Here is a 24338-nt window from a genome sequence, read left to right as displayed (position 1 = left end):
GAATTTATCATTGACTGTATCTCATATGTAGCTTATCTCAAGTAAGGACACCTGGGGTACAAAAGGACAAAATTACTAGTAATTTAATATTGATTTCCCTACAGAAATATTTATCAAAGAGGTGGGCACATGTTCCGATGGTATATTGAAATTTATTTCATTTGTGAGAATTTGTTTTAGGAGCAGTTGTGAGGAAAGCTATTTTTTCTTAATTCACATTTTTGTTTTAATTTGCTAACTTTTTAAAAGATATCTGCTAAATGTTGGGGATAGAGCTATACTACAGGATATATAGCTTAAAAGTCAAATCCTGAAGGAGATAACCTACTTCTCCAAATGCTTAACATATCTAAGAATGGCTTGAACTCATATGACATAATCTAACCTAGAAATGGGTAAGGAAAATATCCTAGCACCAGAACTAAATTTGGTTCTGTTATTTCTTTTTTTCAAATGAAGAAACTGTGTGAACTTGAGAAGTTACTAAATTTCTCTGGATTTTCATTTCCTTAGCTGTGAAGTGAAGAGGTCAGACTAGATGCTCTCTCACAGAACTAAATTTGATGAGGCTTTATCAGGTGGAATCTGTGTAGGTAATCAAGTAGGCTGAAGAGAAACCCATGAACTTTGATTTTGAACCTTATCAACACAAGAAAGTCTGGAGCTACAAGAAAGGCTGGCTGCTTTCTTTGTGCTCCTGCATTTCTCCACTGACTGAAATACATAGAAGAAAAGATCTGAGAGGAATAGTAAATGCCAACTTGATTACAGAGCCCTGGCGATCCTGAAGGACCGAGGTGAGCTGCCTCAGAAGGTTTGAAATTATATATCCCTGCCCATTTCCTCCACGTGTCTTCAAAAAAGAATTAGTTTCCATGGGTACTTCCATGCCATGCTGGTAAAGATATAATCAGTGCCTTATTTCTGGAGATGATTTGGGCAATACCTGTCAGGATGTAAAATGTATATACCTGTCTTTCAGTAATCCCCCTTCTAATAATTTGACCTATGGAGATAATCAAGTGTGAAAAGCTCTACACTCAAGAATGTTCATGACATTCCTTGCAACTGTGAAAAACTGGAAACAGTATAAAGCGTAACAGATGGACACTGCACGGCCATTAAAAATAATGGTGTAAATGGAATGGAAAGATGTGGACAACAGCATCTTATCAATTATAAAAAGGACTCTTTTTTTTTACTATTCATAGTTTATTTAAAAATCTAAGCAAAAAAAAAAAAAAAAAGAAGAAGAAACAAAAACAGTTCACCATTTCTCCCACCTCCTACCTCTGCCTCTGGCAACCATCAGTTTGTTCTCCGTGCCTTCTTGTTGTTGTTTTAGATTTTACATAGAAGACAGAACATACGATATTTTTTTGTCTGACTTATTTCAGTTAACATAATTCCCTCAAGTTCCATCCATGTTGTCACAAATGGCAAGATTTCATTCATTTTTATAGCTGAATAATATTCCATTGTATATATGTAGCACAATTTCTTTATCCATTCATCACTATGTTGGCTATTGTAAATAATGCTGCAGTGAACATGGGGGTGCATATATCTTTTCGAGTTGGTGTTTTCATTTTCTTCTGATAAATACCTAAAAATGGAATTGCTGGATCATATAGTACTTCTATATTTAAATTTTTTAGGAACCTTCATACTGCTTTCCACAATGGCTGTACCAACTTACATTCTCAACAACAGGGCACCAAGTTTCCCTTTTCTCCACATCCTCACCAACACTTGTTACTTCTTATCTTTTTGATAAAAGCCATTCCAACAGGTGTGAGGTGATGTCTCATTGTGCTTTTGATTTGCATTTCACTGATGATTAATGATGTTGAGCATCTTTTCATGTGTCTGTTGGCCATCTCTATGTCTTCTTTGGAAAATGTCTATATAGATCTCCTGCCCATTTTTAAATTGGATTGTTTTTGCAGTTGAGTTGTATGAGTTCTTTATATATTTTGAACAATAATACCTTATCAGATATATGATTTGCAAATATTTTCTCCCATTCAGTAGGTCGCCTTTTCATTTTGTTGATGGTTGTCTTTGCTGTGCAGAAGCTTTTTAGTTTGATGTAGTCCCACTTGTTTGTTTTTGCTTTTGTTGCTTTTGCTTTTGGTGTCAGATTCAAAATATCACCAAAACCTATGTCAAGGAGCTTACTGCCTATGTTTTTCTCTAGAGTTTTATACTTTCAGATCTTTTGTTCAAGTCTTAATCCATTTTGAGGGTTTTTTTTTTCATTAGAGATTAATTTTGTGCATGGTGCATGTGGTTCAGTTTCATTCTTTTGCACATAACTGTCCAATTTTTCTTTTCTTTTTTTTTTTTTTTAGAGATTTTATTTATTTATTTGACAGAGAGAGACACAGTGAGAGAGGGAACGCAAGCAGGGAGAGTGAGAGAGGGAGAAGCAGACATCCTGCGGAGCAGGAACCCCGATGCGGGGCTCTATCTCAGGACTCTGGGATCATGACCTGAGCTGAAGGCAGACGCTTAATGACTGAGCCACCCAGGCGCCCCAACTGTCCAATTTTTCTAACACCATTTATTGAAGAGATTGATTGTCCTTTTCTGTGTATATTCTTGTCTCCTTTGTCGTAAATTAGTTGACCATATATATGTGTGTTTATTTCTAGGCTCTCTATTATGTTCCATTGATGCATTTGTCTCTTTTTATGCCAATACCACATTGTTTTAATGACTATAGCTTTGTAATATAGCTTGAAATCAGGGAGTGTGTTACCTCCAACTTTGCTCTTTTTTTCTTAAGATTGCTTTGGCTATTTGGGGTTATTACGGTTCCATACAAATTTTTGGATTGTGTGTTCTATTTTTGTGAAAGTGTCATTGGAATTTTGATAGGGATTGCATTGAATTTGTAGATTGCTTTGGGTAGTGTAGACATTTTTAATAATATTAATTCTTCCAATCTATGAGCACAGAATATTTTTTTCATTTATTTGTGTCTGATTTCTTTCATTAACGGCTAGACACCAACATGCTTTACATACCATTTATTTATTTTTATTTTTTTTTAAGATTTTATTTATTTATTTGACAGACAGAGACACAGCAAGAGAGGGAACACAAACAGGGGGAGTGGGAGAGGGAGAAGCAGGCTTCCCGCTGAGCAGGGAGCCCGATGCAGGGCTCAATCCCAGGTCTCTGAGATCATGACCTGAGCTGAAGGCAGACACTTAATGACTGAGCCACCCAGGCACCACATACATACCATTTATGGAAAAAAAGTGTGTGTGTGTGAGCGTGTGTGTGTGTGTATCTGAGTGTAAGTGCACTGATAGGGTTGCAGGTGTTTTTAAGTCATTTTTGAACCTTTCTATAGCACTTGAATTTTTAATTTTATTTTTTCTTTATTTTTAAAGATTTTATTTATTTGAGAGAGAGAGTGAGCAGGAGTGAGCGAGTGAGTACAAGCAGGGGAAGGGTAGAGGAAGAGGGGGAAGCTGACTCACCACTGAGCAGCAATCCCAATGTGGGGCTCAATGTGGGGCTTGATCCCAGACCCTGGGATCATGACCTGAGCCGAGGGTGGATGCTTAACTGACTGAACCACCCAGGCACCCCGCACTTGAATTTTTTAGAATCAATATGTATCAATATTTTAAAAACAGGAAAATGAATGTGGAATAATTTTGTCTCCCGATGAGCTGAAAGTGAACATAGAGCACCTGGGTAACAGTTATGCCAGTGGTGAGCATTCTTTTTGGATCATGGCTAAGTTGTGAAATATTAAAATTTGGAATGACTTTTTTTTAGAAACATCTTAATTATCAGGAATTACAATGTCTGAAACTGTGCTTAAGTATTTCTTTGTTATGTCATTATAGCCAAAGGATTTTCCTTTTTTCCTAGTTTATAATCCCTGAAATTATGTAACTATCATGTGGTTATACTTTATGATAATGTTGTTCTAACTTCGAACAGATTTTGTTATTAAGATTTTTTTAACTAGTATATTTTGTCTTTTCTTGACTGTTCTTGTGGGATACTTATTTTACTTGTTCAACATCCGAAGCCACTCTTTACTGTAGACATCTTTCTAGGGTGTAAAGGAAAACCTCCCTTGATGTAAGCTAATCATGTGAGATATTTGCTTTCCTTGAGCTAAGGCACAGCCTTTACCATCAGACGTTCCAGCACCAGGCTCTAACTAAGGAGCTATTGCTGTAAGAGGGAAGTGAGGAGGAATACTCTTTCTTTCTTGGTGGCGGAGACAGTGGTGATGGCTGCATGGGAAAGTTTCTGGGGCAGAAGGGCCAGCTCTTCAAATGTCAGATCTCGAACTCAAGAGGTGGCAGCAATGATTTCTTTATCAGTTTAGTTTAAAAACCAAAAAAAAAAAAAAAAAGCAAAAATACATAAACCCACATTGGGCACGCAGCCCAATGTGGGGCTTGAACTCACAGCCCTGAGCTGAGATTAAGAGTCTGAGCTTAACCCACTGAGCCACCCAGGCACCCCTTTATCAGTTTAGTAATAAAGATAGTTTGAGTTGTTGTTTTTGAAAACAAGCTTTGAGTTGGTTTTCCAGCTCTCCCCAGTGATTGTCTGAGCTACTGTGTGCACTTGTACTACATTTATTTTCTTCTGAATCATCCCGTCAGCTTGTGACTGGGGACTCTGCCTGATACACTCACACTTCTCTGCGTCCTCTTACCACACATACATTCATACCTGCATCTTTGCTTTTTCTGTGACACCGTGAAGGAAGTGTGCCCTTCTCTAGCCAAGAAGGAGGGTATGTTATTAATGCCATCTGTCACCATCTTATGTATTTGGCTTCTCACATTATGTCCTCTCTTATCCGCTTTGTCAATCACTCTCTTTTCACAGGATCGTTCCCTTCCACATGCATGTTCATCCATCTGCCATTTTTGAAAACATGTCTTGCCTTGCCCACACTTTCACGTACCTACATCTCCAGATCCTTAACTGCCATTCACCCCAAAAAGGTTATTTGTGCACATTGCTTCCTCTTTCTCACCTTCGACTCATTCCCCAGCTCTCCGCATTATGGTTTCAGTTCTCATCATTCCACTGGAACATATCGTGATAAGGTCTCCAAAAATCTAATTCCATAAAATCTAACTCAGGTAACTCAACCTCTTAGCTTCCCTTCTTTCTTGAAATAGTTTCCTTCCTCTTGGATTATTTGCACCCTGCTCTGGTTTTCCTCCTCTCACATATGTTGCTCCTTCCCAATCTCCTTTGTTGGTTGAGAAGAAATCTTTGCCTCTAATTGACCTCTCTAGTCTCAGTCTTAGGTTCTCAGCTTTTCTGTAATTTTTCCAGAAATGATGTGATCTATTTTTATGGCTGGAAATGTCACTTGTATACTGATGACAAGTGACAGTATACAAGTGACATTGTATCTTTCCTTCCCAGATCTCTTTACCATAAGTTCTAGACTTTACATCTCCACTTGAATGTCACACTCGCCCCACTAAAACCTGTTCCTTCCCTAATCTTTTTCATCCCAGTAAATGGCACCACCATCACCCTGTTTCTTCAAGTAAGTAACTTTGCATCTTCCTTTCTTCTTGTTTCTCACATGCAGTCCATCAGAAATACCACCAATTCTGCATGCAGATTATTCCTCATGTCTCCTCACTTCTTTTTACTTGCTAGGTTGCTACCCTAAACTCTTACCAAAATACTCTAATAGCCCTATAACCACTCCAATTCTTGGCTCTGTTGGCTTTTCCCTATAACACCATAAGTTCTATGACAGAAGGGTTCTTGTTGGTCTTGAATTTTTGCTCTTGTCCAAGTGCCTCATTCATAGTAGGTGTTCAGTAAATATTTGTTTAATGAAATCTTAATCGGTCCATCAGTCAATCCATCAATTGATTAGATTGAGCTGGCGGCAAGTTGAATACTAACTTGTCTGGAAAGCTGGAAAAAAAATCAGCAGACGGTGAAATGAATTGGATTGGGATGCTTTATAAATAAAATTAAAATCCCCATTATCAAGCTGCCAAGTAAAGAACTTGAATGATAAAACTGAATATTCAAAGTAGGTGGACTGAGAGGTACATTCATGTTAATGACATTGCAATTTATCTCATTTGCAATGGAAATTGCTCTTAAAATAATTCAATACAACCAACTTCTATTAATTAACTGGTTAACTTAACAAATAATTATTGAGCACCTATTATATAGCAGGTACTGTTATGAATGCAGGGAATAAAGTGGCAAGCAAAACAGAAAAAAACCTGCATTTGTGAAACATACAACTTAGTTAGGGAGAGAGACAAATCAGATAAATAAGTAAACCTATATCATATACAGATAAGTTTAGTGGATAAAAAATAGAGCAGGAAAGGAGGATGTAAAATGTGCATGAGGATTTAACATTTTAGGTTGAGTCTTCAGGATAGGTCTCACTGAGGAGCTGACTTTTAAGGAAATATTTGAATGAAGTGAGGGAGAGAGCTATGGGGTATTTATGGGAAAAGTATACCAGCGGGAACAGAAAATGCAAAGGCCTTGAGGAGGTGATATATTTTCATATTAGAAGAATATCAAGGAGGCCAGTGGCTGGAGTAGAGTGAACAAAGGTGAGGGTAATAAGAAATCCATTGAGAGGTAAAGGTGGGGGGGTGATAGGATTCTTCCTGAGTTATAGTGAGCGCTTTGGATTTAATGCAAAATGATATGAAAAGCCATTAGAGGATGTCGAGTAGGGGTGTGGTACATGATCTGGCTCAAGTTTTAACGGGATCACAGAATATATTTCACAATTGTTAGACTACAAAATTAGTTGAGGGATGCCAATATAAACCAGGTTCAAAATTATCATAATTACAGAACTTGTACAAATATGCATTATAGTCATGTACTTAAAGTATGGTAGTTATACGACTTTCTGATATTTTGGCCCAAACAGAAAAATAAAGAAAAACCCATTAAAGACGATTAAATAACACTCAAAAGCACTTACAATAATTATATTTCTTTACTTTAGAAAAATTATTTCTAAAAAGAAAAAAAACACTTGATAAACACAGTCTTTACATAATTGACTAATTTTTGGTGAGTGAAAAGATCATTATTTTTAACCTAGTGATTGCATATCATCACTAAGTATAAAATATAATACGAAATATCTTAATTATTTTTGGCAGGGGGCAATCCTAGGGCCAAGACTGCTTGGTTTTGCATCCTAGCTCTGTCACCCAGTAGCCATGTAATCTTGGGCAAGGAAATTCTTTCTCTGTGCCTCAGATTTCTCATCTCTAAAATGGGAAAAATGATAATGTGCCCTTCAAAGAGTTGTTTTAGGAGTACATGAGACAATAAGCAGAAAGGATTTAATTAACACAGTGCCTGTTAGAGTCAATGTCTTTTTTAATGATTATTATTGTCCTTATTATTATTATTATTTCAGTTGCTGATTTTCAGTTGTTGCATTTAAGTGAGAACAGTGAGATGAATAGATTTTTAAGGAACCTTTCAGGTCTAACTTTATATAACTTTATTTAGACTAGAGTAAAATAATGTTGTATTTTGCCTCGTCTCAAAGTTTTATTTTTTATAAGGAATATTTCACAGATAAATTGGAAAATATGTATCAGAAGGTAAAATTAATCCAAATATTTTACTAATTTACCAGACTTTTTAGATTTGGTACAATATCCAGGGTCTAGATCTCTTATGCTTTAGTGTCCTATTCACTGTTGCAGAATAACCTTGTTTTAATTTTTATTTATTTATTTATTTTAGATTTTATGTATTTATTTGACAGAGAGAGACAGCGAGAGCAGGAACACAAGCAGGGGGAGTGGGAGAGGGAGTAGCAGACTCCCCACTGAGCAGGGAGCCTGATGCGGGGCTGGATCCCAGGACCCGGGACCATGACCCGAGCGGAAGGCAGACGCTTAATGACTGAGCCACCCAGGCACCCCAGAATAACCTTGTTTTAATGTGTTGTGTTTATTGGTAAATATAAAATAGACATCACCAGAGCTACGTTGCATAGAGTGCAGTGAGTAATAATGAAACACGATGTAATAGCTCAATATTTAGTCACTATTAAAAATTGATAACAGAAAGATCATTTGAGTCTGTCTCCCTGGGTCTGCTTAGGCCAATAATCTTTAGATTTCAGAGTTAGTAGGCATGATATATGTAAACCTTGTGTGACCACTTGGGATAACCTTCGTTGTAAACCTTTTGCACTGGAACAGGTTTTAATGTTGTCCTTCATCATTTTGTGACTACCAGTGATTTTCTGTGAAATCTTCATACCTATGTGTGGGTTTGAATTCCTTGGTCATCTTCATATGGAGCTTTTCTAATACCAAAGAATTATCAATGTGTTAAGATTAATATTTTGCCTAATCCCTTTCTTATTTCAATAAGTTTTGAAGGATATTGTACAAAAAAAAAACTTCTATAAATACAATAGGAGTAATTTGTCAAATAAAGAACATATGTAGTTTAAGATTATTAAATAAAACTGCTAATTTATTTTTGTAAAGACTTCATTTATATATTTATTTATCTGAGAGAGAGAGAGAGCAAGCACAAGCAGGGGGAAGGGTAGAGGGAGAGAGAGAGAGAGAGAGAAGCGGACTCTCTGCTGAGCAGGGAGCCTGATGCAAGGCTTGATGCCAGGACCTGCAGATCATGACCTGAGCTGAAGACAGACGCTTACCAACTGAGCCACCTAGGTACCCCCAAAACTGCTCATTTAAACAAAGAATATCCCAGAGCTTGAGAGAGGAGAAGGTATTCAAAACACATTGGTGTTGTTCACAGCAGTTACTGGAATTTGTCTTTTGGATATGTTCATTGCATTTCCAAATCATTCCTGATATCTTTATGTCTTTGCCATTTGAGGGTGAACATGATGTTGAATATTGTTACAAATTACCCAGGGCCAAGTCTGGCAAGTAAGATGGGTCATCAATCTGTACGCTACCATTTTGGATGAAAAGCATGAAAATCTATTTGTTAGAAAGTATGAATATAAATTTTTAAAATTCCACAATAGCATAGTTCTAATACTAATTCACACGGCTTAAGCCATAAACAAAGAGAACTAGTGAATGCCGGGATTAGAGCTGATTTAGGGTGTGGTATTATTTAGAGACCCCAGCAATGTTGCAGAATCTGTCTGTCTAGGTCTAAGCTCTGTTTTCTCTACATTTGCTAAAATTTCTCTACATTTGCTAAAATTTTCTGTGGTGGCGAGACAGCTGCAAGAGCTCCAGCCTCACAGCTTCTCAAGACTGAGTGCTGGGTCAGGGCGCCTGGGTGGCTCAGTCGGTTAAGCAGCTGCCTTCAGCTCAGGTCATGATCCCAGAGTCCTGGGATCGAGCCCCACATCTGGCTCCCTGATCAGCAGAGAGCCTGCTTCTCCCTCTCCCTCTGCCTGCCACTCTGCCTACTTTTGCTATCTATCCGTCAAATAAATAAATAAAATCTTAAAAAAAAAAAAAAAAAAAGACTGAGTGCTGGGGAATAAAAGATTCAGATTTTCTCTCCATTTGTCTCCCGAGGTTTCCTTGGCTCCAACTCTGAATATGATGCTCTGATAAGCAAGACCAGAGTCAGATGCTTGCTTTTCTTGCAGTGAGTCATCTTGATGGATTAAGAACAGGGGCTTCTCTTCCTCCAGGGGGAAACCAGTGGGCTATTGCTAGGGAAGAGAGAATGGATGTGGGCAGCTAAAAACTAGCAAGTGTTTACCACAAGTGGACACACACAAACACACATATGTACTTCACAATTGCAAGTTTCAATGTCAAGTCAAAAACCATAGATTGGAGTCCCAGTTCTGCCACCAGAGTAAAGGTGTAGAGTAGTGACACTTTAGACCCTTGACCCAGTTAGTTCTATACCTGACTGCATATTTGACTTTGGCTATGTTATTGCATATGCTTCCATTTTCTTATCTACAAAATGGGAATTAGAGTGATACTTACTTCATAGAGTATTTGTTCAGATTAAATGAACTACTCTCTGTGAAATAGTTAGAACAGAGCCTGGCACATAGTAAGCCACTGTGATTACTTTGGTGTGTATTTAGACACTGCAGTCCTTCACTGCCTAGGTCTCTGTTTCTTTACTTGTAAAATTAGAGGAGCGGGCTGCATTTCAATAAAAAGCCAATGTTTTGTCATTCGATGCTTTCATAAGCATGTGGATGATTCTCATCTTCTAGGACAGTCTTTACCAAGATATCTTTGAAATGGGAGGCCAGAAGTGCATTATAAAGAGGCTAAATTTTACAATGATCTCAGTAGAAATTATATAACTTTCCTCTAATGATACGCTGAATGAAAAAAGAAACCCACTGCCCAAAATATAGTTAAGGAATATGTACTTGTTCGAGTAGTTTGTGGTGGAGTCATAAAACAGTCTTAATAAAGCAGAGTGACCCTAAGCTCTGACCTCTACTCTATCAATAGAATATCGTGCTGGCTATGTGATGAAACATGGAGCAAGATTTTAATTTTTGTGTAATGACATCATAAGTCACAGTATAATATCCTACTAAGGAGAGTATACTGCCTGGTAGGACAAATTATAGTTACCAAGTGTAAACAATGTTTGGACCATGATAACATATTCCTATGCAAATTATTCGGATGTACCCCACAGAATGGGTTGTTTCTAGGTGGCTACTTTACATTCATTTTCACTTTTATGGTCCAAAGGTAAAATTGCCTTTATTCACCTAGTATGAGATCAAGATGCAGTGGCATGTCTCTTTAAATAAAATAAAATTTGGTTTTAGGTACCTCAAAGTGGTCTTGAGATTTTACCTGTTAGAATCTAACATATAGCAACTGGAAACTCATGGCATTATTAAAACAGTATTTGCATTCTCTGTGTGCTTTTGTGTTTAGAAGAGATAATAGGAGGTGGTATGCTTTGATTATGTTTCCTTGTTTAAAGAGTTTAATATACATGTAAATATATGTGTATGTATTGTGCTGTGATATTCTGCATGACTAGTTATAGAATTGGATATGAGGAGTTCAGGGATCTTGCCCAGAACTGCTTTAAAAAAATATGTTAAAGAATATTGAAAAAAGAATATTGAGAAAAGGTTAGCTGGGACTGTCTAGAAACTTAGTTTAAGACTGTGAATAGTAGAAAGAGAGGGTAATTAGTATTTCACAAAACAGCAACCACAATGATCAGGTAGTGGTTCTCTGTAGCTGTTTGCCTTATGCCTTATCTACATCTTTGGGAAGGATGAATAAAATAGTTGGAAGTCTCAGATATTATTACCAATGCTCTCAATCTTGAACTTGTGAATTTCTTGGGGTTCAAGAAATTCCCCTTATTCCCAGGAGTCTTACCTTGTTTATCGTCCTGACTTAATTAGCTTTGAACTATGAGTGTCCGTGCTTCTCTTTCAGACAGAGCTATCTCCAGAGTCTAGACGAGAGCAAATTGGAGCAAGTGCCCAGGGCTCTGCTCTGCTGGGGAAACCCTGCAGCTGGGGCTGATACAGCAGATTTGTGCATGTTGTCTGGGGAGGATGGAGGAGGGGATGGGAGTTAATGCAGTAGAGCACGAAGATCGAAAACAATGAGCACGATTTATAGAGCACCCTCTACCCCAACTTCCGTCTACCCCATGGAAGGGCAGTAATCCCAGTGCCCTACACACTACAAATGACCATAAGTGACCTTCCATATCTGAACTACCTGTTAACTTTAATTCGTGCCTCCATGCATTCACCTGACAAACATTTATTGAGGTCTTGGTATCTTCACATTTGCATTGGATGATTTAATATTTGTCATAGTCAAAGGACCGCTCTCTTGTATCTTGGTGAATACAAGAATCACAAGGTGTGCTTACTACAATTACATTCTCCAGAGATGCACTTCAGTAGGTGAGGGCTACACATTTGTATTTTTAGAAAGTACCAAGATAGTTTAAGAAGCACTTAATTAGGTCATAAATTCCATAGGTGGGGAGCATGCCAGCTCATTTGCCACTGGGGTATCTAACACCGAACACAGTGTCTGGCACACGATAGTCGCTCAACATGTATTTGTTTAACTTTATATTGTAATAGACTATCGTGGGCTATGTTAGTACAAAGATGATTTTATCACAAGTCCTTCTATATCATTCAGAAGCTAGGCGGATAACACATGGCACACACAAAGAAGAATTTGAAGAGAGTTGAATGAAGAAGGATCATTTACAAAGTCGTGGGCAGGGGTGAGGGAGGAGAAAGAGATGGTGAAACATTCAGGGGCTACCAAGAGCCAGAAGCAGCTGCCTTTAGGCCTAAAATCCAAAGGGATAGGAAGCTTATTTCTGGAACCCTGCAAGTGTAGCCATGGTAGAGGGGCTGCCCGACAGGAGGGACTCAGGGGGATAAGTATCTGGTTGCCTTTTTTTTCCCCATTCCCTGAACTAATGGTGTCATTAGTCAAACCCCGCCAGAAACCAAATGGCAAGGGAGCCCAGGTGATGTAGTGTTTCTCCTCTCATGGCAGAAAGAGAATGTGGAGAGTAGCTTCCTTCCAGAAGCTGGTAGTCTACAGTCTTCTTTCTATGTGGTTGTCTAAACACCAGTCTTTTCCAGTTATCTAGATGCACCAAGGATAAATCAATTCTGTGAACACCAAGATGGAGTGTTAACCAAAGTTTTCATTTTCCAGATGATCACACACTCCTTGACACATACCCATGTATACACACAGGCACACTCACACACACACACACACTTCCATGGGATTCATAATATTATGAAACATGATCCCTGTGGGAACCTGGACATTTGGATCTATACCTTCAATTAAATATCACTTTAATGTTTGATGATTAAATCTGCAAAAATTAATAGACTTATACAAAATGATTGGATAGTTTAATGTTAAATAATATAGAGAAAGACACCATTAACGTTTGAAGAGATTGTTTATCTGCACCTCAGTCTTATAACTTTCCTAACTCACGCTCTGGCTTCTAAAACTACAAAAAATCCCTTCCCATCTAAAATTTCTCAGCTTTCAGCCTCATTTTCTATATCCCCACATTTTAATGCCTAGGATTTAGGTTAAAGATCATTTAATTTGCTATTTTTAGAGCAACATGGAATTATGAACCCAAACTTAATGATAATGAGGACAATATTTCAGAGGAGGACAAACGTCTTCTCTGATACGTTGCCAAAAATATGCTGCTGAGATGAAGACCACCCAGAAGCTTCAATTGGCACATGATGCATCAGCCCATATGTATTAAAGAAAAAATGAAGAGAAAGAAAGGAAGAAAAGGCCACATGGAACATTTGAAACTTGGGCTCAATAGTGTGTTTCTAAGTAAAATGTAACAAGGTTGTTCCAATCTCCAAATTCAGTTGAACAGCTGTTATTGAATATCTGCGACTTGATGGTCTTCTGCCCTCAAGAACCTTACAGTTTAGCAGGGGCGGGAGATGAAATCAACAAACAGCATTATACAAGTCACTCTGATGAATCCTCAGCTAGAGAGAGAGGCAAGTCCCATAGAAGCTTAGTTCCTGCATTGCTGATTCTGATTTGGAGTTTGGGGAAGGCATCACACAAAAGGCAGAACCTGAGTTTGACCTTAGAAAAAGAGAGGGTATTTTGCATGGAAAGTTGGTATGAAAGGCCCTTCAAAGCCTTCCAAGTGGAAGGTGGCTGTAAGTATAAAACAAGGCATTCTGAAATGGCAGATAGGTGTGGGGAATGTCTCAGTCAGTGCGTCAGGAGACTGGCCTGTGTGGAAGAAAAGAGTGAAGAATGAGACCAGAACAGTTGTTTGGGACTAGATTATGGGAGGACTTGAATGGCCGACAGCACTTTAGTGTTATTCTTTTGGCAGTTGGGAGTCATGGGATTTTTGTCCTGAGGAATAGAAAATGCAGAAGGGAGATGATCTGACCCAGAAGCTTCGTAGAATAATGAACAGAGGGCAAGAGAGTAAGGGTGAGAAGCTCAATGGGATGTCTTGCAAGAGATAATAACTTTTAAATTGTGAAGGGTCCATGTGGATGGAAAGAAAGGCAGTAGGAGTTACAAAAGCCTTTAGAAAATAAACAATGGGAGGACTTGGTAACTGATTGGATGTGGGGCCTGTGGGAGAGGGTATTACCAAAGATGTCAAATGTCTGAGGTTTCTGGTCTGGATGACTCATAACTTTAACAGAGATAGGGTTTGTCTATTTCCTTCCTCCTTCCATGTTGTCTCTCTTTATGGCCTCCTGTTCCTAAATTATGGTATTAGACATATTTCGTATCATTCAAATTCAGAAATTTGAATTTCTGGTGGAATATTTCAGTGTGAAAAATAGGCAAAATTGGGGGTTGGGCTTGGTTATAGACAACTGAGAGTTAACTGCATGGTTTGGAGAGTGGATGGGATGAAAAGACAATAGAGCAGAGGGTAGAAATATGAAGAACATTGGAAAAAGCTACTTTTCAGGGTCACATGGTGGATCTGGGTTAATTCAAATGTAAATGCTCTCTATTACTTAAGAGAATGGAGTGAGTCCAGTTACTTCCTATAGTGGTTTGGTTTGAATACATAGCATTGAGTGATCCTGTTGAATTCTCCTTTCAATCCAATGGATAGTATATGTTTGGACATTCATAAAACCTGCTGAAAAAGCAAAAATCATCATTATTATTCTGGGGCACCCTTGGCAGGGATTTCGTGTGCGCGCGCATGTGTATGTGTGAGTGTGTGTGTATGCACGCCTGTGTGTGTCTACACCTCAGAAATTTGTTTCCTCTTTTAATTAAATAAAGCCTATGTTTGTTGGCTTTTAGGGTGGGCTGCAAGGCCCATCTGTTTAACTAGGCAGTTGCCTGATATTGCAGGGGGGAGGTTTGGCAAGTGTAAGTGTGAATTTGAATACCAGATACAGGCTATTTAAAGCTGAATTTATCTTTAATAAATTCACCCAGAGGTGTTCAGCAATAGGTAGTTTGGAAAATGATCATAATTTGTGCAGAGAAGTCTTTTTTTTTTTTTTTTTTAAGATTGAGTGGTGTGTGATTGAGAGAAGAAATAGACTCAGGGAAGTTCATCTTTGATATGCTCCGTTCCTTCAGGTCTCACCACGAAGGAGGGCAGACTACTTCTACAATTGCTTTTGATATGCTGGAAGGCAAAATGGTCTTCCATTGTATATGATTTAGTACTAATTTGAGAGCAAATAATACATAAATATTTTCTTGATAGTATGTGTTATAGCAGTAGGCATTTAGGGCCAAGGGTTGTCAATCTTTGAGGTTTCTGAAAGGAAGAGCAATTTATGACGTGTTAGGGTAAACAGTTGGATTACATTTCTGAGATACGTGTTCCATCAGGTAAAATCATTGTGATTACAGGCACTGGAACTGTAAGTTAAGTTATGTGCTAAAAGGTTGAAAATGTAAAACAAGTATGCTTGTGCTTAACTACTAATCCCTCTTTGTATCTCTACTGAATAAACTACAAGAAAAGGGAAAAAAAGGATGTTTAAATAATAAAGCAGAAAAAGTGCGTTATGTAATTTTAATAAATAATAAGCATTAATACAGCTCAAGGTAGTGTTTCATCAGTGGTCTAGCCATAAGAGAATATTCCAGAACTCAAAGAATTACGAAAGATTATAAAGAAGTTATTTCAGTTGGAAGTTATTTCTTTTGTTTGCTTTTAAAAATTTCTCTTAATTTCTTCTTTATTTTGTGATGTATTCTATAAAGGCACAGGTTGTTATTTTAACATCCAGACTCCATTGTTCAGAAATGTATTGCAAATAAAAGCAAAAGAAGAGAATAGTTTTTAAGAGCTTTGCATATGCTTGACAGCAGAAGATAATAAATGTAAATAAATCTTTTAATATTTCCCCTAATTCAGTTTGTGCCATGCAAATGTCAGGGCTATACAAACAAATCAACAAACATTTGAAGGAAAACAATATACATAACTTATTTTATATATTAAAAACAACTGTCAAACAATTATGATCTCATGTATTAGTTGGTTGTTTTGAAATAGTCCTACTAGAATTAAAAAATGCTACGAGGGCCTTTGAGCTTAAACATATTGTGTCAATCAAGAGCATATGTAATATATCTAAAGCATGAGGTAAAAATTTTCTTCATAAATTATTTCATAAATAAATAATTTGCTTGAAAAAGTTTACAAAAATATTTGTGCTTTTATTAAGTTCTCTACAGATCTTTTGTGGTTAATGTAAATGGATTGATACAGACAGCATTTTGATCTGCTGTACTCTAACTTGAAATACAAAAAGTAACATGAAGAGATTCTTCAATTCTCAGGCAAGCTTTAGCAAAATTGAGTCCGTGAAACTTCATTCATTAAATTTTTAAGTGACCATGAATTTGTTGGCTTCAGTACCTGAAGGGTAACTTTATCCTTTCAATTAAAAGACATAATTCACCCTCAGACCTTTGGCTTTAACTTTTTATATAATATATAATTTTGGGTATACTTAATGGTCAAATTTTGTATTATTACAGGTGGAAAAACACCAGCCATCTCAAGGGTTTTGTGCTTGCAAAAGCAGGTAATTTAATTTTTTTGAACCGATTTAATCAATGATTGTTTCATGTGAGTAAATTTACACTCTTAACAACTGCCTGAGATTTGAGGGTGACGGAGAGGAAGATTACTTCCCCCTTTAAAATGCCATTTAAATCTTGGGGAGCAGAAGGAGATTAGGGGATAATCCTTGTGATATATTGTACTATTTAACTTTGCTGCTAAGATGCTGTAGCCTCAGATTTTATCAGTTAGATACCAGCTCCAGCAGTTTTAGGTGGTATTAACCCTTTAAGTACAAACGGTTTTACCATTGAGGTGCCTCTTTCAAAATTTATTTGATCTAATATTTTTAGTTAGTCATGGCTAAAGAATGTTTCACTCAGATCCTTTTTTCTCCCTGAATAAAAATGCCTCTCACTGTGCTGTGCATATTTCCATAAAACTTGGTAAGCTAATTTATGGCTTAAAAAAGAAAATAAAGGTCTATATTTAATATATGAATACTTTTTACAGTGGAAATTGGTGGTGGACAGTATTAAATGACTCTAGTGTGGAAATATGCAGGTGGTCATTAGTAGCTGACTATGAGATTTACTCAGGATTTTGATATTAATTTTCCTTGCAAGCAAGGCTATACATAAATCTAACTCTGTTCCCAAATTAATTTAAATTGATGATAACATATGAATAACTCCATGCATCTAAGGTTCATTGTCTTTTCATTCCTTTAGGGAATATATAGTTTGCCTCATTGTGAAATTGTATTTTGACCACTTTTTTACCTGACTGGTTTTTCTATTGCAAAAGAATTATTGCTTTTTTACTCATAGAGAGTGTATGGGACACACTACCAAAATCCTTCCGGAATAAAAGTGCTACAAAAAGGAATCCCGTATCTGCCTGACTAGGTATATTAAATAGAAATGAAGACCTTACAGAAAAAGGAGTAAGTTTCTAAAAGCACATGCTTATGTTTTAATTTTTTTTAAAGATTGGCTTTTTCACTTCTGATGTTTCAAAAATATATTCATCTTTTAAAAGATGCAAGAATCACTTAGTGGAAAATATTTTGGAGGAAATTACTTCATCTTCATTTCACAGATTCATGATTGTACCTCTAAAATTCTAATTTTAATCATTTTGTAGTTTGGAGAAGGAAGGATGCTTCTCCTTTTAGCACAAAATTACTTTAAACTGACTTTCACTGGAGGAAAAACATGCCACTTAAAGTCACCCAACTGAAGAAAATGAAGTCCAAACGCCCAAAAAATGTTTACTTAGTTTTTAACACCTACTATGCTTTGAATCCTGTCATGGGTCTCTTTTATGTATTGTTGATCTTTAGAAGTTAAAAAAATAAGAGGAAGAAGAAGAAGGAAAAAAAAAAAAAACCCGCTCAATTCAGTAACTTCATGTGGAGGGAATTTCACTTAACAATGAAGAGTATTTGGAGATGTGAAGTAGTAAAAAGAATGTCATGCTTTAATTCAGAGTTTCTTATCTGCTACTAAACCCCCAAAGATCAGCAGGTATTAATCTTGCAGCATTTGAATAATGTTCCCATTTTATCTATTTTGTAGTACCTCCTTTAAGCACCCATTGAGCTTGCTAGCTTCTCCCTAGCTCAGAAAACCATAGCAACCCCAGTCCGCACTTCTCCAACTCAGGATAGAGTTCAAGTTGTTCTCCTCAAGCCCTCTAGCCATCCAATGCATGGGAAACACTGACCACCGACTAGGTGTCCTAAGACTTCTTCCTGTCCTAGAAAAGGGACGGGGGAGGGGCCGCACACGCACGCACACAATTCCGCGTCGTTTAATGGGGAGGGAGAAGGGAAAGTAACATCCGAAAAGGTAAAAGCACTTTTAGAGTTCTTAAGATTGTTCATGATAGCATCTCCGGGTGCTCTGGGACCATCGGTTTGGCCGTCACGCACTGGCCCCCACCTGCCCCCCAGCACCCACAAGGTAGGTCCTCGTCTTTATCACATTATTCCTAAAGCTTTCGGTTTTTTCCTCCGTTTCCAGCCCGCACGTTCACACATGGGGGTGGGGAGGAGGAGGGGGGAGAGGCGGGGCGGGAAGGTAGCCGGGTCCCGGCACCGCGCAGCTCTCATTTGCGGCGCTCCGACTCGGGCGAAGTTCTCGCGCAGCCGGCACGCCGCGGCCGGGGCCGGTCCCGGCGGGCGGCGGCGGCGGCGGCGGGTGCTCGGAGCCGGGCGGGGCGGCGGCGGCGGCGGCGGCGGCGGCGGCGGCGGCGCGGGGACGCGCGCTGTCTCTTTAAGGGAGCTCGGTCTGGGGTGGCGCTTTCCTCCGCGAAGGCTCCTTTGATATTAATAGTGTTGGTGTCTTGAAACTGACGTAATGCGCGGAGACTGAGGTCCTGACAAGCGATAACATTTCTGATAAAGACCCGATCTCACTGCAATCTCAAGCGTCCTCTTTTTGGTGCTGCTCGTTTCTCCAGACCCCGCGTCCTCTCGATCGCTCTCTCGCCTTCCTATTTTTTTTTTTTTAAACAAAAAACAACACCCCCTCCCCTCTCCCACCCGGCACCGGGCACATCCTTGCTCTATTTCCTTTCTCTCTCTCTCTCTCTCTCTCTTTTTTTTATAAAGGGGGGGAGGGAAGGGAAAGGGGGGGAGGCAGGAAAGACCTTTTTCTCCCCCCCTCCCCCCCAATAATCCAAGATCAACTCTGCAAACAACAGAAGACGGTTCATGGCTCTGGCCGCCGCGCCACCATCTTTCGGGCTGCCGAGGGTGTTCTTGACGATTAATCAACAGGTAAGGAGGGGCCCGGGCGGGCCGCGGGGCCGGGGGCCGCGGGGGGTACGGGGGGCGCGGGCGCCCCTCGGCCGGGCCCGGGGCGCCGCGACGCGAGTGCTGCGCCCGCGCGTGTGTGCGCAAAATGTGGGCGATCGCGAGCGGGGAGCCCTGGGAATTAAAAGTGACTTTCTTTGAAAAAAAAAAAAAAAAAAGCAGAGGGAGAGTGCAGAAAGCCAAGCGCAGGCTTCTCGGGTTTCACATGCATTTTCTTTCTTCCTTTTTGCGCGTGTGATTTCTTTCTTTCTTTCTTCTCTTCTGCTCTCTTTCCCCCCCTTCCTCTCCTCCTTTTGGTGGGTCTGAGGCAACTGAGCCTTAGAAACGAGCGACTTCAAACTGCAGTAGCCCCTGGAGTCAGGAGGGTCAAGTTCAGCCGCCAGGGAGGAGGAAAAACAAATCCCCATTTGCCAAAAAAAGAAGTTTCAGGCCGGTGCCCCCTCCCCCTCGCAGCCCCACTCCCCCTCGCTGTCTCTTTCTGGCTGATTTTAATTCTCTCCTACCGGGCGCAGCGGAGGAGCTGGAGGTGGTTGGACCCGAGGGGCCGCCGCCGCCGCCGCCGCCGCCGCCGCTGCTGCTGCTGCAAGTTTTCTGGGGCTCCTGACAAGCGGGGAGCAGACTAGGCACCAGCATGCAGAGTAGTAAGTTGGGCCAACTTGGGAGGGTTGGGAGGGTCTCAGAGAGGGGCCTTCGTGTGGTCCCCAAAGTGGGAAAACCGTGCAGGACTGGCGTTGGCTTTGAAGAGTTTGCAAAGCCAGGCTTCAAACTTTTTGCCTTAAAGGCCCAGCTGGGCTGGAGAAGGAGGGTGTCGCATCCCCTGATGCACCCGCCTCTGCGCGGCTCAGGGCAGCTTGGCCGAGGGGGTCTGTGCCCTGTCCGTGCCATGTGGCAGGGCCTTGCAGCCCAGGCGCTTCCGTAGGGGCTGAGGAAGGGGCAGACTTCCTCTGCGGTGCGGATGATGCGCCATGTGTCGCGGGTCAGCGGACACTGGACGGTGATTAAATGCCTGACAGCGGTGGGACGTCCAGGGGGACGGGAGCTTCGCCTTCTGTCTAGTTCCTGTTTGGGTTCCAGAGAAACGCATCTTTGAAAGGCCAAGGCAAACATCGCTGTCCCTTCAAATAACTCCAGGATTATAGGACCCCGTGAATAATTTGAGGGTGAGACGGAGGTGGGAGCTGTTTGAAGTGCAAAGCTGTTTTTGTGGCTGGGAAAGCCTTTTTGTTAGTACCTGTGTGAGATGGTGGTGTTTCCCCCTTTCCCCAGGGAAGTCAGAAACCGTTTTATGGCCTTAAGACTCTAAAGCAATTTAAGTTTGAAGGCGAGAAGGACTGGTGGGTTGCAGAGGGAATCTTGGACTGATTAAATTTGAGGTCTTGCTTTACTTCCTCATATCTTTTTAGGCCTCAGAATTGATACTATTGAAAGTTTTTGAGTAAGAGCGATGGATTTTAATGATGAATCAAAATTATGATAGAATATTCCTCCTTATCCTATTTTGGAAAATCACGGCTAGAGTCTTAAGTGAGGTAAGTGAAGTGAGAAGCGTAGCGGAGAAGTGAAATCACAGAGAAGTTGGGCCGATTCATTGAACTTTTGTAGATTCATTGAACTTTTGTAAATGCACCAGGTGAACAGGGAAGGGTCTGAGAGGGAAAATAGGTATACAAAGGGATCTCCAGATAGGGCCGGGGAGAGAATTACAAAGAAATGATAACTCTAGGCCTGGTAGTTGGCTAAAATTTGATTGTTGAAAGCAAAAATACTATAGGAACCTCTAACCACTCTTCAAAGTCGTCCAGCTCTTAAGTTAAAAACCTATGGATCTCGCTGGCATCATGTTACTTTCCTGCTGGTTTTAGGAAAAGTTGATCATTTAGAAAAGGCTGCCAGAGTTAAAAATGCGAGGGGCAGCAAAGGAAAGTAATGCGGCGGCCAGTTCTTGACGTGGACAAAATGAGAATGAAAGTTTCTGAGCTCACTGTTGTCAAGTTTCTTACATGTTGCTCATTTGCTTAGGACGCTTTCTCAGATATTCTACCGGTTAATGTAAAAAAAGCAAACTCATTCTAAAATGGTGTGGGTTTTTTTTTTTCTTCCCCAAGTCTGCTAGGGTTGTGAGTAAATACAGGGTTTGTATGGGAAGATGAAGCGTTTCCTGTAAGTTGTGATGCTGACAGGACAGTCTGGAAATGATACCAAGATTTTGAGGATTTTTTTTTTTTACCTTTAAGTGAAAGTTTATTAATGACATGCTTAATCTTAACAAGTCAAACATATTGTTCTTAGAGCTTATCTCTCCTCAGACTTCATAACTTCCTTTTAAAGCTATACCCCTGGATGAAAATATTTCTAGATTCAGTTAAATAGGGCCACGAGCGTGCTCAAGTTGGACGATTATTTTTGAATATTAACAATGTGAAAATAAAACTCCTGACGGGGAGATAGAGTTCTAATGCCACATTATGACTTGATTTCTCTAAATGTGAAGCATTCTGAGACTTCATTAATACTCAGTTGGCAAAGTATTATTTGCCATGGGTGAGTGGATGTTTACGGCGTCCCAATATATCTATTATATGTTAGGATATATGTGTGTAGAATACTTTCCTACACGTAATAATCAAGTCTGACGCTCTCCAAGTAAATGGTGGAACATAGCAAGTTCCTTACAAAAAAAGTTTGTCACTCCTGTGAATTCTGGACGCTGTAGGGGAGTCTGCTGCTATTTAGATGTTGTCCTTTGTCTCTGAAAGGTAACATGAAAAGTAAGGAGAAAGGTGTCAGTAGTTGTGAGATCTGAGGTTGATTTTAGAGCTCAGCATTCTGATGATTAGTGTTTTAAATGATTTAATAAAATTTTTGCTTGAAAACAGGTTAGAATCTGTAATAGTGTGTTAGTCATAAGTGAGTTGCACATGCCTCTTCCATATTTTCAGTATTTTTACTTTTCTTTTAAGTCACATACTACTCCTGAGTTTACTCTGATTTCCAGAGTACAAGGGAATCTTCATTCATAAGGAAAACCTTCAAAACAGGGAAATGGATGCATCTGTGGAAAAGCTGCTTTTAAGATCTTAGTATTTCAATGATGTTTCTATTACTGTTATTATTTGATGTGTGTGCGCGTGTGTGCGTGTGTGTGTACAGAGAGAGAGAGAAATAAAGATCACAATTTGCTGTTAATGATCTGCACATTCCTATTAAGATATGCTAAAAGGTGTTAAGTTTTAATAAACTCTTTTCTTACCTTCTTTGTGGAAGTAAATAAGTGTTACTGACATTTTTAAAAAGACTGGTAGAAAATTGTTTTTGAGCTAGAACTTTATTTTGACTTTGAAATGAGCACAGATATCAATAACTGGCCTTTAAATTTTTTTTATAATGCATATAATATAGAAATTATTTTTTTACTTCACTACTTGGGTAGCAAACAATAATGTAATAACACTATGCTATTGTGTGTAAAATAGACTTTAAGAAAGTTATGGGCAGGTGTTTATAATTAATTTAAAGGGAAAATTATTGTTTTTGAAATAAGTGATGCACTTAAAATAAAATGACTGGTGCACATTAAAACGTATTCTTATTGAGATAGTCTCTGGTGTGTAAAATGAAGCCATTCATTCAGCAGACTGACAACTTTCCACTTGGTATTTGCCTTTGCTTAATTTAGTTTCTGCAGGACAGCTAGTGTGGTAGTCTGCATCTGTTTTTGGCAGGCACAGAAAACTATAAACTGAGACAGTTCGGTCCCAAATATCGCAGCTCACACGTTACAATCAATTTGATAAAAACAGGCAGGTTTTATGGACTTGCTTTCTGTTGTTCATCCTTGCTCAGGCTGTCAGGTAACAGGTTTCTCTCTCTCCCTGTTTTGCTGGTTATAACTACTAGGACCATGGATAACTAGTTCTGACTCCTGTTTACTCATTTATCCACCTTGTTTATTATTCATTGAAATTTGGGGGAAATTCAATGACAGCATATCTGGATGTGGTTTTACTTTATCTATGTGATAACTACAGCTTTTGGTATCATCGTACAGAAGGTAATGAATTCTTTGTTACTATAGTAGTTTTACAATTTATGGAATTGCAGGGTCCCCCACAGATAAAATATGAAGAAACTTAGAGCCTTTGCCAGGTAGAAATCTCATCTAATTCTCTGAAGTTCCTGGTGATTTTTAGGTATATGGGAGACTACCGCACTTTGCAGTTATTTCCACTGAAAAAAAACTAAGCAGAGTTTTTTAAATCACCAAAATTATTTGTCTTCCTCAAGCTTTAACCAGTGGCTTAAAGTAAATATGCGAAAATGCCAAGTGTTGTTTTGTACTACTGTTCGGTAGCGAACAGAGCTTTAGAGGGAATAACCACTTTTAAAAATTTATCCTCAAGTGTGAGTGGGTCTTAGGCTGTTTGTTTATTTGTATAGGATATTTGATTAGTTATATATGACCTTTATAAATACTGTCCTTAATGTTGCTCTTATGGTCACCTCTAGGGTTTTCCTATCACTTTGTGGTTTTCAGGTCCCTGGGAACTGAATTTGTTGGTCTTTGGTTTGGTTCTTTGATGGATATAATAATGTAGAACTGGATTTAGTTTAGAAAGAGATCTTTGGGCTTAAGGAGACCTCTTTCACTGAATTTGGGGAAGGATCGATGGATGAAAATTAGATGAATTGTTGTTAGTTTGAGAAGAAGGCTGACTGGTGGCTGAAGCTATAGTAGCTATTATAGTAGAAATGTCGACTTTTCGTCATCCCCCATCCCCCGCTTTTTTTTTCTCTAAGAGCACAAATCCAAGTAGCAAAAACAAAGATGAAATTATCTATGCACTTCAAATTTGAAGTATCATTGGGAATCATTTTCTGATTCGAAGCTATAACTGAAATACAAATAACATCAAAATGTCCCCCCCAAAGACATTGAGGGTACGCTTTTTGTTCCTAAGCATGTTTC

General features: G+C 39.1%; 1 protein-coding gene across 6 annotated transcripts in view; it reads left to right on the top strand.

The window, feature by feature from the left end:
* The first annotated feature begins 18065 nt into the window (after positions 1 to 18065).
* TRPS1 (transcriptional repressor GATA binding 1) overlaps positions 18066 to 24338 on the top strand; it is a 253371-nt gene continuing 247098 nt past the window's right edge. For 2 of the 6 annotated variants that reach the window (XM_027612964.2, XM_027612921.2), the window contains exon 1: positions 18846 to 19336. The gene's annotated coding sequence lies outside the window, so the exon portion shown is untranslated. Of the gene's footprint in view, positions 18519 to 18845; positions 19337 to 19881; positions 20014 to 20843; positions 20902 to 24338 lie in introns of those variants that run through there. The other 4 variants (XM_027612930.2, XM_027612976.2, XM_027612938.2 and 1 more) reach the window with 4 other exon arrangements.

This window comes from Zalophus californianus, chromosome 4 (assembly GCF_009762305.2).
Source record: "Zalophus californianus isolate mZalCal1 chromosome 4, mZalCal1.pri.v2, whole genome shotgun sequence".
In the NCBI taxonomy this organism is placed as follows: Eukaryota; Metazoa; Chordata; class Mammalia; order Carnivora; family Otariidae; genus Zalophus; species Zalophus californianus.
The sequence above is the reverse complement of the archived record's forward strand: the minus strand, read 5'-3'. Positions and strand labels throughout refer to the sequence as shown.